Raw genomic sequence first — 13,639 nt, forward strand, 5'->3', positions numbered from 1 at the left:
ACAGGAGACAATGGATATTAAGTATTAGTATACTGAATATAACCACAATATCACTAACACAGAAATTTTTGACTTGCACAAGAAACAGACTAGCAATTAGTCCTAAGAAAAACTCAACTATTTTAAAGTCAGAGCCAGAAAAACATGGGATAGATTACCAGGAATCTTATTATTATTATCATTAATATCACACTTCGATGGAGTTAAAAGACTAATTGCAAGAGGTCTACAGAATATGACCATAACTAAGAAAAACATATACTAAAGTGGGAAAGGGGGGGGGATATATAATCAAAACTGCTACACAAAGTGTAAGAATTGTTGGAAATAAAGATGATGAACAGGATCAACAATTAAACCAAGATGATATAAAGATATCAAGTTCATTAAACTGCAGAACTAATGACATAGGCTATATCAAATGTTCTGCACACTGTAGAGCTTTTGATATAGCACATATTTATTTTGTTAATAAATGTTACAAATATTTAACAAAATATAAAGATTAAATATGGATGAATGAAGAGATAAAGCATGAAATCTAGAAGAATGCACTATGGAGACAATACAAGATGAATGTTGGTAATAATCAGTTGCATGAAGGGTACAGAGAGCAGGTCAGGAAGATGACTTGGTTGGTAATGACATCAAAAGTGCAGCATGGGAAGAAATTAGCCTATCAAGCTAAGAAAAATCCTAGTGAGTTTAGACTGCCACATGATAAGCAGGTAGCCAAATTGAAAGATGGAAGTTGCATAGCTGATTGGCTGTCAAACAGGTATCAGCAGGTTGTGTGAGGAGTGGTAATCCAAAAGTGGAAACTCACAAGTCAGGTGACAAAGGGATATGATTTGGGACCATTATTGTTTAACTTGTATGTTAATGTCATTGGAACTGGCTGAACTGTTTACTGTTTGCAAATTATGCAAATTTGAAAAGAACTATGAGAAGCAGAGCAGAAGTTGTGGCCTTTCAGGAGGATCTCAATATACTATGTGAGTGAGCAAGTATATGGAACTTCAGTTTTCACTGTCACAATGTGTAAGGTCTTGAAATTTTGAATGGGATGGAAGATATGAGAGATCTGGGATCGATGCTGGACAGACTTGAAGTTTAGGGGTCACACTGCCAAAATTGTAAGAAAATCACAACAGATTAAAGCAATAATGAGGAGGATATTGACATGCAGAGGCAAGGAGATTATGGTTCCCTTGTATAAGGCTTTGACCAGGTCACATACAATACTATTCAAAGATTTGACCACCTGGTTTTCAAATAATGATGTACTGGAGAGAGTGCAGAGAAGGTTTACTATGTCAAAGTCAGGGATATGTAATGTCAGATATGAGGAGAGATTGAAGGAATGTAAGTTGCAGAGTCTGGCAAACAGAAGAAGGAAAAAGGATATGATTGAGACATATCAGTTGGTGAGGGAGTTGTTACCAGATTAAGGTAATTTTCAGAGTAGAGGGAGACAAGGGTAGAACAAGAGGCCATCCCTGGAAGCTGTATAAGTAGGGTGTGAGCAGGGGAGTGAGAAGTAGTACCATCACATGGAGAGTGACTGGTGAGTGGAATGCATTGTCTGAGAGTGTGGTAAGTGCAAAAACTGTGAGTGGGTTTAAGGCATGGTTCAATGATGTTTTTGCATGAGAGAGTACGAGCCTCTGGAAATGAGTGATTTGACTCCATGGAAGTCAGATATTAATAATAATAATAATAATAATAATACATTTATATTACTTCAATATAATCTCCATTCTGCCTTACAAAATTTCAACAGTCTTGTATTACTGTTAATGAATGATTTTTATTGATGTATTTGATAACTCCCATTACTTCAGAAAAAATCTTGGTAGTAAAACATATCCTACAGGCGACTTGTGAGCAATATATGAGTAGTGAGAAGCAAGTGCCAGCTAACTGTCAGAAGGTCAGACATCCTTCATGCAGACACGTAGAATTGCATTGTGATGTATGAATTCATCACATTCAGGTTCGAAGCTACATTGTGATTGTGATCATAATGACATAATGGTCAGTTTTGACATCTTCTCCTTATTCACAAATATCCCCCTCAAAGAAACCTTAGAGCTAATCCAAGCTAAATTTCCTCCCGATATCTCAGCCTTATTTCAGTTCACAATGAACTCAGGCTATTTCGTTTGGCAGGAAAAATTCTACAAACAGATAGAGGGGACAGCCATGGGTTCACCACTTTCCCCACCCTTGGCCAACTTCTTTATGGAGACTTTTGAAGAGAAAGCCTTACACTCAGCCCCACAAAAACCTACCATATGGCTTCGCTACGTGGATGATGTGTTCGCTATTTGTCCCCATGGCCTGGTTAAACTCTTCTCCTTCTTAACACACTTAAACAACCAACACCCTAGAAAAAGAGAAAAACAATAACCTCCCCTTCCAAGACACACTAGTCACCCTTCCAACCTGATGGAACATCGGTTTTCTCAGTTTATAGAAAACCCACCCATACAGGCAGACACATTCACCAACAATCCCCCCCCCCTCACAACAATATGGAGTTATTAAGACACTATTCAACAGGGCAAAACTTATCTGTTCAAATTATCTAGCTCTAACCACTGAACTAAATCACATTCTTAACACTTTCCCAGCCAATGGCAACCCCCCCCCCCCAAAAAAATCGAAAAAATACTTAAACCAGTTATCCACAACCCACCTCCCCCTTCACAAAAAAGATTACCCTAAATCCATCACCATCCCCTACATCCGAGGCACTTTGGAAAAAATCAACAAAATCCTAAAAAAACATGACTTAACCACCTGTTACAGACCATATAGAAAATTGGCATCCCTTATCCGCTCCACTAAAGACCAACCACTTCCCTTAGACCTACCTGGTGTATACCAGGTCCCTTGCAGCTGTAAATTGTCCTACTTTGGCCAAACAGGCAGGACAGCAAATATCAGAATCTCAGAACACAAGGACTACATCCGATTTCAACAGTACAGCCACTCTGGGCTTGCAGACCATGCTCTGGATACCTGCCACAGAATAAGGTGGAAGAAAGCCACAGTAATACACCGCAGCAAGTTCAAATATGAAAGACTATTCATGGAATCAGCCTCAGCCCTTAGGAACATGCCAAACCTCAACAAATTTGGGTGCATAAGACTGCCCCAAATTTGGGAAACATATATCAGAAGAACTTCAGCCCAAAGGCCAATATTGCCCACCAGGGGGCACCTTCAGGACTTTAGGATAACAGTAGCTTCCTCGCTTTGTTTCTCATTTGCTGTTATGTAGCACCTGCGTGCACCTGTTCTTTATCTTACGTTTTCATGAAGATGGCAACGTGACGTTGCCGAAATATTTGAAAGTATATATTAAAGTTGATTTAATTTATATTCCTAGTATACACTATCAATTCCTTAAGTATTAGTTATCATGTTTAACCAGCATATAAGCCTTTCAACAAGTATTACATTGTGATTGGTCGGTGAATTTAGAGCTCATGTAAAAGTGGTGGTTTTTATCTGTTTTATTGTGTTTTTCCCCTTAGAACATTAGCGTTTTATAATATACTAATGTAGATTTTCATGAATTTATTGTATTTAGTGGTTTATAACATAATTTTTGTTAAGATATTGCTCTAATAAATACAGTTCAAAATGGCTCCAAAAACGCATGAGATACATAACACTAAGAAGAGCAGCGAAGTCAAGAACAAGAAGACTTGTCCTGCTAAGGAGGTTATTGAAGATATTGAGAAGGTAAATGTAAATTAATTAACCTCCAAAATGGTGAAATTTAAGCAGATTATCAGAGAGAGACAATGCAAGAATTACAGAAAGTCGAGAGGTATTTGGATGAACATAGAAAGGAAAAGAAACTTAAGCAGCAAAATAAGAAACAACAAACCATGGAATCAGGTAAGTCAGTAAGTAAAAAAAATCAGGTAAGCAACGTTGTTTGTTAAAAGAAGGATGTTATTTGGTATGACAGCCAACTCTATCATAAAACATGCTGTTGATGAGTGGATTATAATGTAGAGTTTTCCAGGAGAGAAAATTAAAAATATAGCACATACAATTCAAAAACAGAAAAGAAAAAGTGAATGAGATCATAATTGTAGTAGGTACTAATGACTTAACTAGTGATAAGAGTTCATGAAAGGGTTAAAAGAGGTGAGAGCAAAGAGCAAGAAAGTGAAAATAGTAAGTATATTAACTTAATATGATAAAAATGGAATAAGAAGAAGGGCTATGATGGCAAATGATTCCATATATAGGTTGTGTAGAAGGATGTGCCGAGTGAGTATGAGGGAAGATTAGATATGTATAAGGAGAGTCTACACCTGAATGCGTTTGATATCAGGAGTCATGAAAAACTAATAACTGTTTTTCATGACTAACACAGAGACTTAACACAGAAGGTCATAAAAACTAAATTATAATGGGAGGAATGGTTAGAATATGAGTGTAATAGCAAAAATGTTATATAATTGTGCTAATGAAGAGAATGGGCATTATCATGAAAATTATTATCAGGAAAGAACAATTTCGACTTTGTGTCCATCTGGTTCAGACCCTTATACTTGTAGACATCTTTGCATGTGTTTGATGGGTCTGAACCAGATGGACACAAAGTCGAAATTGTTCTTTCCTGATAATAATTTTCATGATAATGCCCATTCTCTTCATTAGCACAATTATATAACATTTTTGCACAATTATATAACACTAGAGAAGAATGGAGATCTGCAAGTTGTCCAACTGTATCAGCAGTCTGCATGACACAGTTGGACAACTTGCAGATTAAGTGCATCATGCAGACTGCAGACAAGGGTATACAAAAGCACACAAAGGTAGCTTATTATGTCTATGTATATGAATGCTAGGAGTATCAGAAACAAAGAGGTAGAGTTTCTTGCCTTGGTCAGTATGCTGGAACCTCAGATTTTAGGCATCAGTGAGATCTGGTTACCAAATTAAGACATACTAACTGGTATTGAGTGTAAAGGGTACAGTATTTTTAGGAATGATAGACAGGATAGGAGAGTAGGGGCATGCTGTTAATAATATTGGATGACTTGAATCCAGTTAGTGTTGAGAACTATGATTGTGGTAATAATAGTAACAGTATTTCGTGTGGCAGTGAATTTGAAGCCATCTGGTGTAAGGTGGAATCTAACAATAACCGGAATTGCAGTGGCAGGGTACAGCATTTTTCGGCAGGATAAGAAAGGAAAACGTGGTGGTGGAGTACTGCTTATGATAAGTGATGACTTATGTCCTCTAAGAGTGGAGGCTTTGGAAGGCAGTGACACAAATGGTTTTGAAAGCATATGGTGTGAGGTAGAAGTGGCCAAGACAGGATATTTATTGGGGTGTTGCTATAAACCAGGGAGCACAGAGGGTGGGGACCAGGAGATGTTTAGGCAGTTGAGCTTGGCAAGTGCAAGAAAAATGATTGTAATGGGAGATTTCAATTATAGCAGTATAAGCTGGGAAGAGGAAAATACAAGTAGTAAGAAGGGGATAGAATTTCTGGAATTCTTGATGGACAAATGTCTTCGGCAGCATGTAATAGAGGGAACAAGAGGTTCCCTCTATTACTATGACCAAATTCAAGAGTTTTGGATTTGGTCATAGCATCAGAAGAGCTGATAATGAGTGAGATGACATCTCTCCCACCAGTTGGAGAGAAAGTGACCATGTGGTTTTGACTTGGAAGATGAACAGACATGCAGGTGTATCAAAGAAAAGGGAACGTATGTGGAATTATAAGGTGGTGATTATAATAGTCTTAGGTATCAACTAAGGACAGTTCCATGGAAGGCAGAATTGGAAGGCCAGGATATCATTAGTACTTGGGAAATTGTGAAAGAATATTTGTTAGCAGCAATAGTAAACTGTATTCTACAGGTAAAGAAGCAAGCACAATTTTGTGTAAAGTGGATGACAAACGATATCAAACAGGAACTGCAGTTGAAAAAGAGATTATGGAAGAGATATAAGGAGAGGGGTGGAGGACAGTTACACGAAGAATATAACACTCAGGCCAGGAGAGTGACCATAATGATGAGGAAGGCAAAACTGGAATATGAGAAGAGATTGGCACTAAGATCCAAAGAAAATCCTAGGGAATTTTTTAGCTATGTGGCCAGTAGGAGGAGAAATAATTGTGGAGTTGTTCAATGAGCACTTTATTGGAGTATTTCTTCCTGGAGGAGGTTTAAATACTGGAGGGATAGAGCAGGTTCAGGTTTAGAGGTGCAAGAGGAGAGTGTGTGTTCCAAATACTAAGTACTCTGGATACCAGTAAAGCTGTTGGACTGGATGGCATTTCACCACAGGTTTTGAGAGAATGTCCTAAAGAACTGACAGCACTGTTGATCTGACTTTTCAATAAAAGTCTGGCTGCGGGAAAGGTACCCAGGGAATGGAAGGAAGATAAGATAGCACCGCTGCATAAGGGCGGTAGCAGACTGGAAGTGTCTAATTACAGGCCTGTTTGTATGTCATCAGTAGTTGTTAAGGTCTTGGAGAAATTAGTGAGGGACTATATACAGCATTGGGAATATGAGGGTAATGTTATCTCTGAGAATCAACATGGATTTGTTAAGGGGCATTCTTGTTTTAGTAATATGATTGCCTTTTATAATAAAGTGATAAGAGCAGTTGATGAGGAAAAGGCATATACTGCCATTTTTTTGGATTTTGCAAAGGCATTTGACAGGGTACCACATGATAAGCTGATAATTAAGTTGCAGCACATGGGTTTAAATGTCAGATTAGTCAAATGGATTCAGGATTGGCTGACTGATAGGTACCAGAGAGTTTTGTATGGGTGGGACAATATCAAGGAAGCAGGTTACAAGTGGGGTTCCACAGGGCTCAGTACTGGGACCTGTATTGTTCAACCTTTATATCAATGATATTGTCAATGGATTGCAAGGGGATATTCAGTTGTTTGCAGATGATGTGAAGCTGGGAAGGGTTATGAGTAATAGTGCAGATGTAGCAGCCCTGCAAGAGGCTTTGAATAAACTAGACAGAGGTATCGGCTCAATGCAGCAAAATGTAAAGTCTTGAGGTTTGGGATCCATCGATGGGAGGATGCATACTCAATTGGAGGAGCTGTACTGGAAAAGGTAGGGGAGACAAAAGATCTAAGTGTGATGATTGACAGAAAACTGAAATTCAGGGAGCATATTGCAAAGGTGGTGAGGGTAACTCAGAGGATTGCTGCAATACTGAGAAGGACGCTGACCTGCAGAGATAAAAGAGTTATCATTTCATTGTATAGGACTCTGATCAGACCACAATTAGACCATTGTTCTCAGATTTGGTCCCTGGGATTTGAAGGGGATAAATTGATTTTGGAAAGGGTACAGAGGCAGATAACAAAGATAGTTTCAGGACTGTACAATATGAGTTATAAGGATCAACTGAGGGAATGTGGACTACAGAGTTTGGTGGATAGAAGAAGGAGAGGTGATATGATCGAGACTTTTAAACTGTTGAGAGGCAGTTACAGGGTAGACATTGGAGAGTTATTTTTACTTGGTGGAATGGCGGGAAGGAGTGATGACAAGGGGCCATCCCTGGATGTTATGAAAGGAGGCTGTGTGCAAGAGGGTGAGGATTGCCTGAGAGAGTGCTTGAAGCAGGAACAGTCAATGAGTTCAAGGAGTGATATAATAAACTTCGTGTTCCCTAAAAATGACCTCCCATGATGAATCTTTTGACTCCATGGAGGCCTGGATAATAATAATAATTACATATGGGGAGTGTGTCTGCACGGTTAGCCTAGTGGCTATGCACTTCGCAACCATATGCCTGGGGAAGGAGTAGCCTAGGTTCGATTCCCATCGGTGACGTGAGGAGCTGAAGGATCTTCCTCAGCCATAGCCAAGTTAGCCGGTCTTGGGCACGGGCAGTGGGGTTTTTTCCTACCAGTTTATCTGGCATTTTTCATCCTGCAAACAGGCAAACTGGCCCTGTGAACACACGCAGATCTACAGCCATAAATAATTAACCCCTCCATGAGGGGGGCTCAACTTGCCCCAATAGGGACAGAGAAGAAAAAGGGAAGAAACTCCATACGAATAAATAAATGGGAAACATGGGTTTACTAAAGAAAGGCCATCTTTTAACAACTTGCTCACATTCTATAAAAATGCTGCCATTGAACTAGAGAAGGGGGAATGGATACACCATGATATGTTTGGATTTTGTAAGGCTTTTGACAGAATACAGAGTTAAGACTGTTGCATAAATTGGAGAATATGAGTATGGATTATAAAATATTAGCATGGATAAGAGGATGGCTGATTGAAAGATATGAAAAAAGGGAATACAGAAAATGTGAGCATGCAAAATTTAAGGTAACGAGTGGTGTACCAGAAAGATTAGTCCCATGTCCACTGTTATTTAATCTGCACATTAATGATATTGTGAAGGATTTGACAGGTGACGTACAGCTATTTGCTGATGATGCAAAGATAGGTAGGATAATCAGGAATGCTGCTGATATGCAGTATTTGTAGAAAGATTTGAATAAGCTGTAATTATGCACATGGGAAATCAGTAAATATAAAGTCATGCACATTGGCAAAATCAGATATCCAATATCATATTATTTTGGTGGGATTATGCTAGAAGAAACTGATCAGGTTAGGGATCTTAGAGTATTAGTAGATAGCAACTAGAAACTAGCAAAGATTGCAAAAACAAAAGATAATGCAATGTTAAAACAAACGTTCACATGTAAAGATAGGGATGCTATTTTGCCTCTTACAAGGCTTTAATAAGACATCGCCTGGACTACTGTGTGCAAGTCTGGTCTCTTGGTTTCCGTTGCGATTCTGATACAGCAGAGAGAGAGAGAGAGTGCAAAGGCAAGTATTAATGATATCAGGATTTTGGAATACTGATTATGAAGACAGATTGGGAATTTGTAGACTGCAGACACTAGCAAACAAGAGAAAGAGGGGTGATATGATTGAGATGTACAAACTTCTGAAAGATTTCAACTGATGAAATTTTTTTTATTTTATGGGGGTGTGGAAAGGACAATTGGCCATCCTTGGAAGCTGAGAATAAATGCCACTAAAAAGGGGTGAGTGCCAGATTTTTCTCTCATAGGGCGGTGCGTGATTGGAATGGATTGCTGCTAGATGAGGTACGTGCAACCAGTGTGAATGAATTCAACAATAAGTAGGAAAGCAGGTGTGTATAGTATGTGACCTCCCTCTATATTTGGCATGAGATAGATTCTTTCTCCATTCTGAAGTCACATTTCATAGAACAAGCACCAAAACATGGAATTCCACATGGAATTCTAATCCGTAAACTGCAACATATGGGAATGGATGGTGAGATGGATAGGAGGGTGGTTGATGGAGAGATACCAGAAAGTAGTTTACTCAGGAGTAGAGTCCAAAAGACGTCCTGTGACTAGTGGTGTGCTGCAGGTTTCTGTTCTTGGACCACTGCTGTTTAATGTGTTCATTAATGATATAGGGAAGGAACTGAGAGGAACGGTTCATTTGTCCGCTGATGATGCAAAGTTGGGTAGGGCAATAGTGAGTGCAGAAGATGTCAAAATTTTGCAGGATGATTTGGATAGATAGGAGGTCTGGGCTAAGAAGAATGGATGTCAATTTAATGTGGCAAAATGTAAGGTTATGCATTTTGGGGTGAAAAGCTTAGCAGCAGTATATCACATTCGTGGAACTGTACTCCAGGAGATTGATGAGACCAGGGACTTGGGAGTGTTAGTGGATAGGGAGTTGAAGTTTAGGAGGCACATTGCAAAAGTGGCTAAATCAGCTCATCAAATCACCTGGATGCTGAAGAATACTTTGCTGAGCAGAGATAAGCAAGTTATTGTTCCTCTGTATTGAGTCTTGATAAGATCCCATCTCGGCTACTGTGCCCAGATCTGGTCACCTAGGTTTCTTCTTGATGGGGAGGAGTTGAGAGGATCCAGAGGTGAGTGACCAAGATGATATCAGGTCTATGGAATGAACCTTATAAAAACAGGTTGAAGATTTGTGGGTTGCAGAAATTGGTTGATAGGCGGAAAAGAGGAGATATGATTGAGACATTCAAATTGCTGAAGGGTTTCTACAGGATCAATTCAGAGGATATTTTTGAGAACAGGACTGGTGGTGGGAGGACTAGGGGACATCCATGGAAGCTGGGCAAGAGTGAGGTTAGAGCTGGGTTTTTTTACTTTTAGAGTGGTGAATGAGTGGAATAAGCTGCCAGAGTCTGTTGTGGGTGCTATGACAGTGAATGAGTTCAAGGCAAAGTATGAAAAAAACTGTGTGAATGTCAAATAGTTGTGATGGACATGATGTTTAGGTCCTCCCTCGATGAGTCTAAGGGCTCCTTGGAGTCACCGGTAATAATAATAATAAAACTAGAAAAGAGACATAAAATGTTTTATCCAGAGCCTAGTTTACAAACGATACTTTCCTCCGGATATGCAAGTGCGCTACAGAACTTTTTAAATTATGCTCATATAGATATAATATTATATTCATGGTGTTTAGAAGCATGCTAAGAAATAATGGATTAACATTTATATTGTTTGATTACATTATATTACCGTGCTTATTTTATTTATTCAATTAGAATTGGATATGGGAATAGTTTTATAGTGATTTGTGCAGTGGCGGCCAGTTAAAAATTTTAAGTGGGGGCGCTGCACATACAAAATAAGAAAAATAATTCATTTTTTCCTAATCAGTAACCAATTTATTAATAAGTAAACATCATGCATTTCCTTGATATGCATGATGATGAATTTCAAGGATTTAGGCCTAGCATGGTCTGTTCGGACTTAGATGTCATCGTTGAATTGTTTAAGAGGTCGTCGTGGTTTTCTTTTCCCTAATGGCTTGTACTTTAAGACTTGTTTTAGTGATCTTTCTATTTTTATTCTTTGAACGTGTTCCATCCATTTATTGTTTATATTTTAAAATTTTTTCTATTACTGATTCTAGGTTTAATTCTTTCATAATTTCTTCGTTTCTTTTGTGATCAAATAGAGTATACTTTGCAGTTTTTCTCATAAACTTCATTTCTGATGTTATTAATCTCAGCTTGTCTTTTTGTTTTATTGTCCAGATTTCACTTCCATACAATAAGACTAGTAGGACTAATGTATTGTATACTTTTAGTCTGGTTTGTTTTTGAACTAGGTTTGGTTTAAATATAGAGATAATTACACCTGTTATTTTTAAATATTTTGCCATTTTTACGTTTATATCTTTTTCATTTTCATATGTGATCATACATCCCAGGTAGTTAAATGAATTCGCCTGTTCTAAGCTCTTGTTATCTATCACTATCTTAGTTCTTGCTAGATCTTGTCCTTTAAAGGCCATAGTTTTTGATTTTTCTGTTGCTAGTTTCATACCATAATCTTTGGCTATCTCATTTAGATCTAAAATAGCTTTCTGTAAGTTATCTTCAGAATTTGTAATTATTATTTGGTCGTCGGCAAAAAGCAGAGTGTTTAAGTTCACAGTAGGAGAAAGTTTAATACCTTGATGGAAATTTTTATGCCATTTTATTATTATTTCATTTAGGTAATTATTAAAAAGAGTTGCTGAGAGGGGACATCCCTGTCGGATCCTTTGGTTTTTCTATCTCACATATGATAGCTCATGATTTAATCTTATTTGTATTTGATTATTTTCATATATACTTATGATAGCTTTTAGGATATTATTTGGTATTTGTCTTTCATTTAATATGCTAAATAAATTGCTTCTTTAAGTAAATTTACATATTAAAAATATTTCACCCTCGCCATGAACATGCACATACCAATAATAAAAGTTTTGTACACAGAAATAACGTGCACAAGCATACAATTTATCTATAGCAACACTGCTCAATGAGCAGTGTCGTATTCACTGGTTGCGTGCAGTGACAAGTGCAAATCAATATCGGTGAGTCTAGCCGAAACTGATCGAATGTGATAATCCTGACACTGCATTAGATCACAGTGTTGGAATAATCTAAAGAGTTAATCAAACAGTTTCAATGATTAACTATTCAATCAATGTCGAAACAAAAGCTGTAACCTTTAACAAGTTGTATTGCATTTATATAATGTTTTAAGCATTGTTATTATTTATAAACACAAACAAAATTTAATTTTTTCGTTTTTTTCTTTTGGGGTGCTGCAGTGTCGCAATGCTTATGTACAAGCTGCCAATGGGTTTGTGAAAAAATATTTTACATTTTGGAAAATTATGGAGACAGCTACTGTGTTTGAGTAAAACTTTTGTGTTTGAGTAAAACTTTAGTTTAATATAAACCAAAATCAACACTTGACACTTCGATCTTCATATCAAGGTCATCTTCTGGAGCATATACACTATATACAGAAAAACAAGCTGCACTACAATCTACATGGTTTGCTAAAGTTACTGACCAACCATTACAACAATTACTGGCCTGACCTCTGGTATAAAAAAAAAAAAAAAAAAAGCCTTGACTACATCGACGCTAGAGTCCTATTATTATCTATTGGTTACAAAATTACATTGGGCTGGAGAGCAACAAGTTTATATATATATATATATATATTAAAAACATGATTATAGATATAAATTTCAACCAACTGGTATGGAATAGTTTCCAATACTAGCTGAAGGTTGCTTAAAGTCCTAAAGTGCTAGATACTAAGTATTAAGTAGGCTGAATATGTGGCATCCAGATTCTTGGAATTTTCATGTCGCCATTATTGTTGATATTAGATTGGTTAATAAGAATTTCGCAGTTCACTTAACACACTTAATAAAGCTTAATGTCATAAAATTCCTTAGTGATCATTCACATTAACATCTCATAGTTTTTTTTTTAAGTTTCAAATACAATTTATTGGTGGCAATACTTTTTCACAAGCTTACACTTTTAAATCTACGCTTCAGCTAACCTCCGCAACAGTTACTGTCAGTATAGGGATATTCTAGGAAGAAACACACTCATATCTCTGCATAGGAATATTAATGGTTGGAATATTCTTACCGACAATTTTCCTTCTTCATATACTTATGTGCGAACACTTTTTGTAACTGTATACACTTTAATCAATTAACGGCACTCATTAAAAAAAAATCTTCTTAGAAATAACTGGATTAATTAACGGTCACAATACATACAATCAAACGTTCTTGCATAGATCAAACCGCTTGCACTACATTTGACATCACTTAACTAATTCAGTTCTACTAACGACTCTTGTACTAAGGTAACACACAATAATTCTTTAACTTGAAGTTTAATATGCACAGTTGCCTACTTCGACATCAATTTAATCCTTTAGGTACCATAATTCTTAACACCGCTATCTTTAAACTCAACTTTGTTGCCTCTAATTATTCTCTAGTTACTTCATGCTATGCTTCAAGTTTCCGTGAGTGCTTGAAAGGTCGGCCATGAAATTAAATCTCGACTCAAGTATTGCTAGTCTATTTAGTAGTCACTCAGCTGTTTTCCATAGCTATAATTGTTATTCTACAATTTATTAGCTAACCGCCTCTCGACTAGTAGACTTTATTTAGCTGCTTGAGTGACTTGCCAACTCGCTATTATCGCACTGTGATTCCCGAATGCTCCGATTCCA

The 13,639-nt window shown here is 37.3% G+C and overlaps 1 protein-coding gene across 1 annotated transcript in view; it reads right to left on the reverse strand.

Annotated features, from left to right (window-relative positions):
• LOC150098029 (uncharacterized) overlaps positions 1-13,639 on the reverse strand; it is a 995,665-nt gene that overhangs the window by 613,365 nt on the left and 368,661 nt on the right. The window lies entirely within an intron of this gene.

The sequence above is a fragment of the Typopeltis vanoorti genome, chromosome 16 (assembly GCF_054136105.1).
Source record: "Typopeltis vanoorti isolate ZY-2024b chromosome 16, IOZ_Tvanoo_1.0, whole genome shotgun sequence".
In the NCBI taxonomy this organism is placed as follows: domain Eukaryota; kingdom Metazoa; phylum Arthropoda; class Arachnida; order Uropygi; family Thelyphonidae; genus Typopeltis; species Typopeltis vanoorti.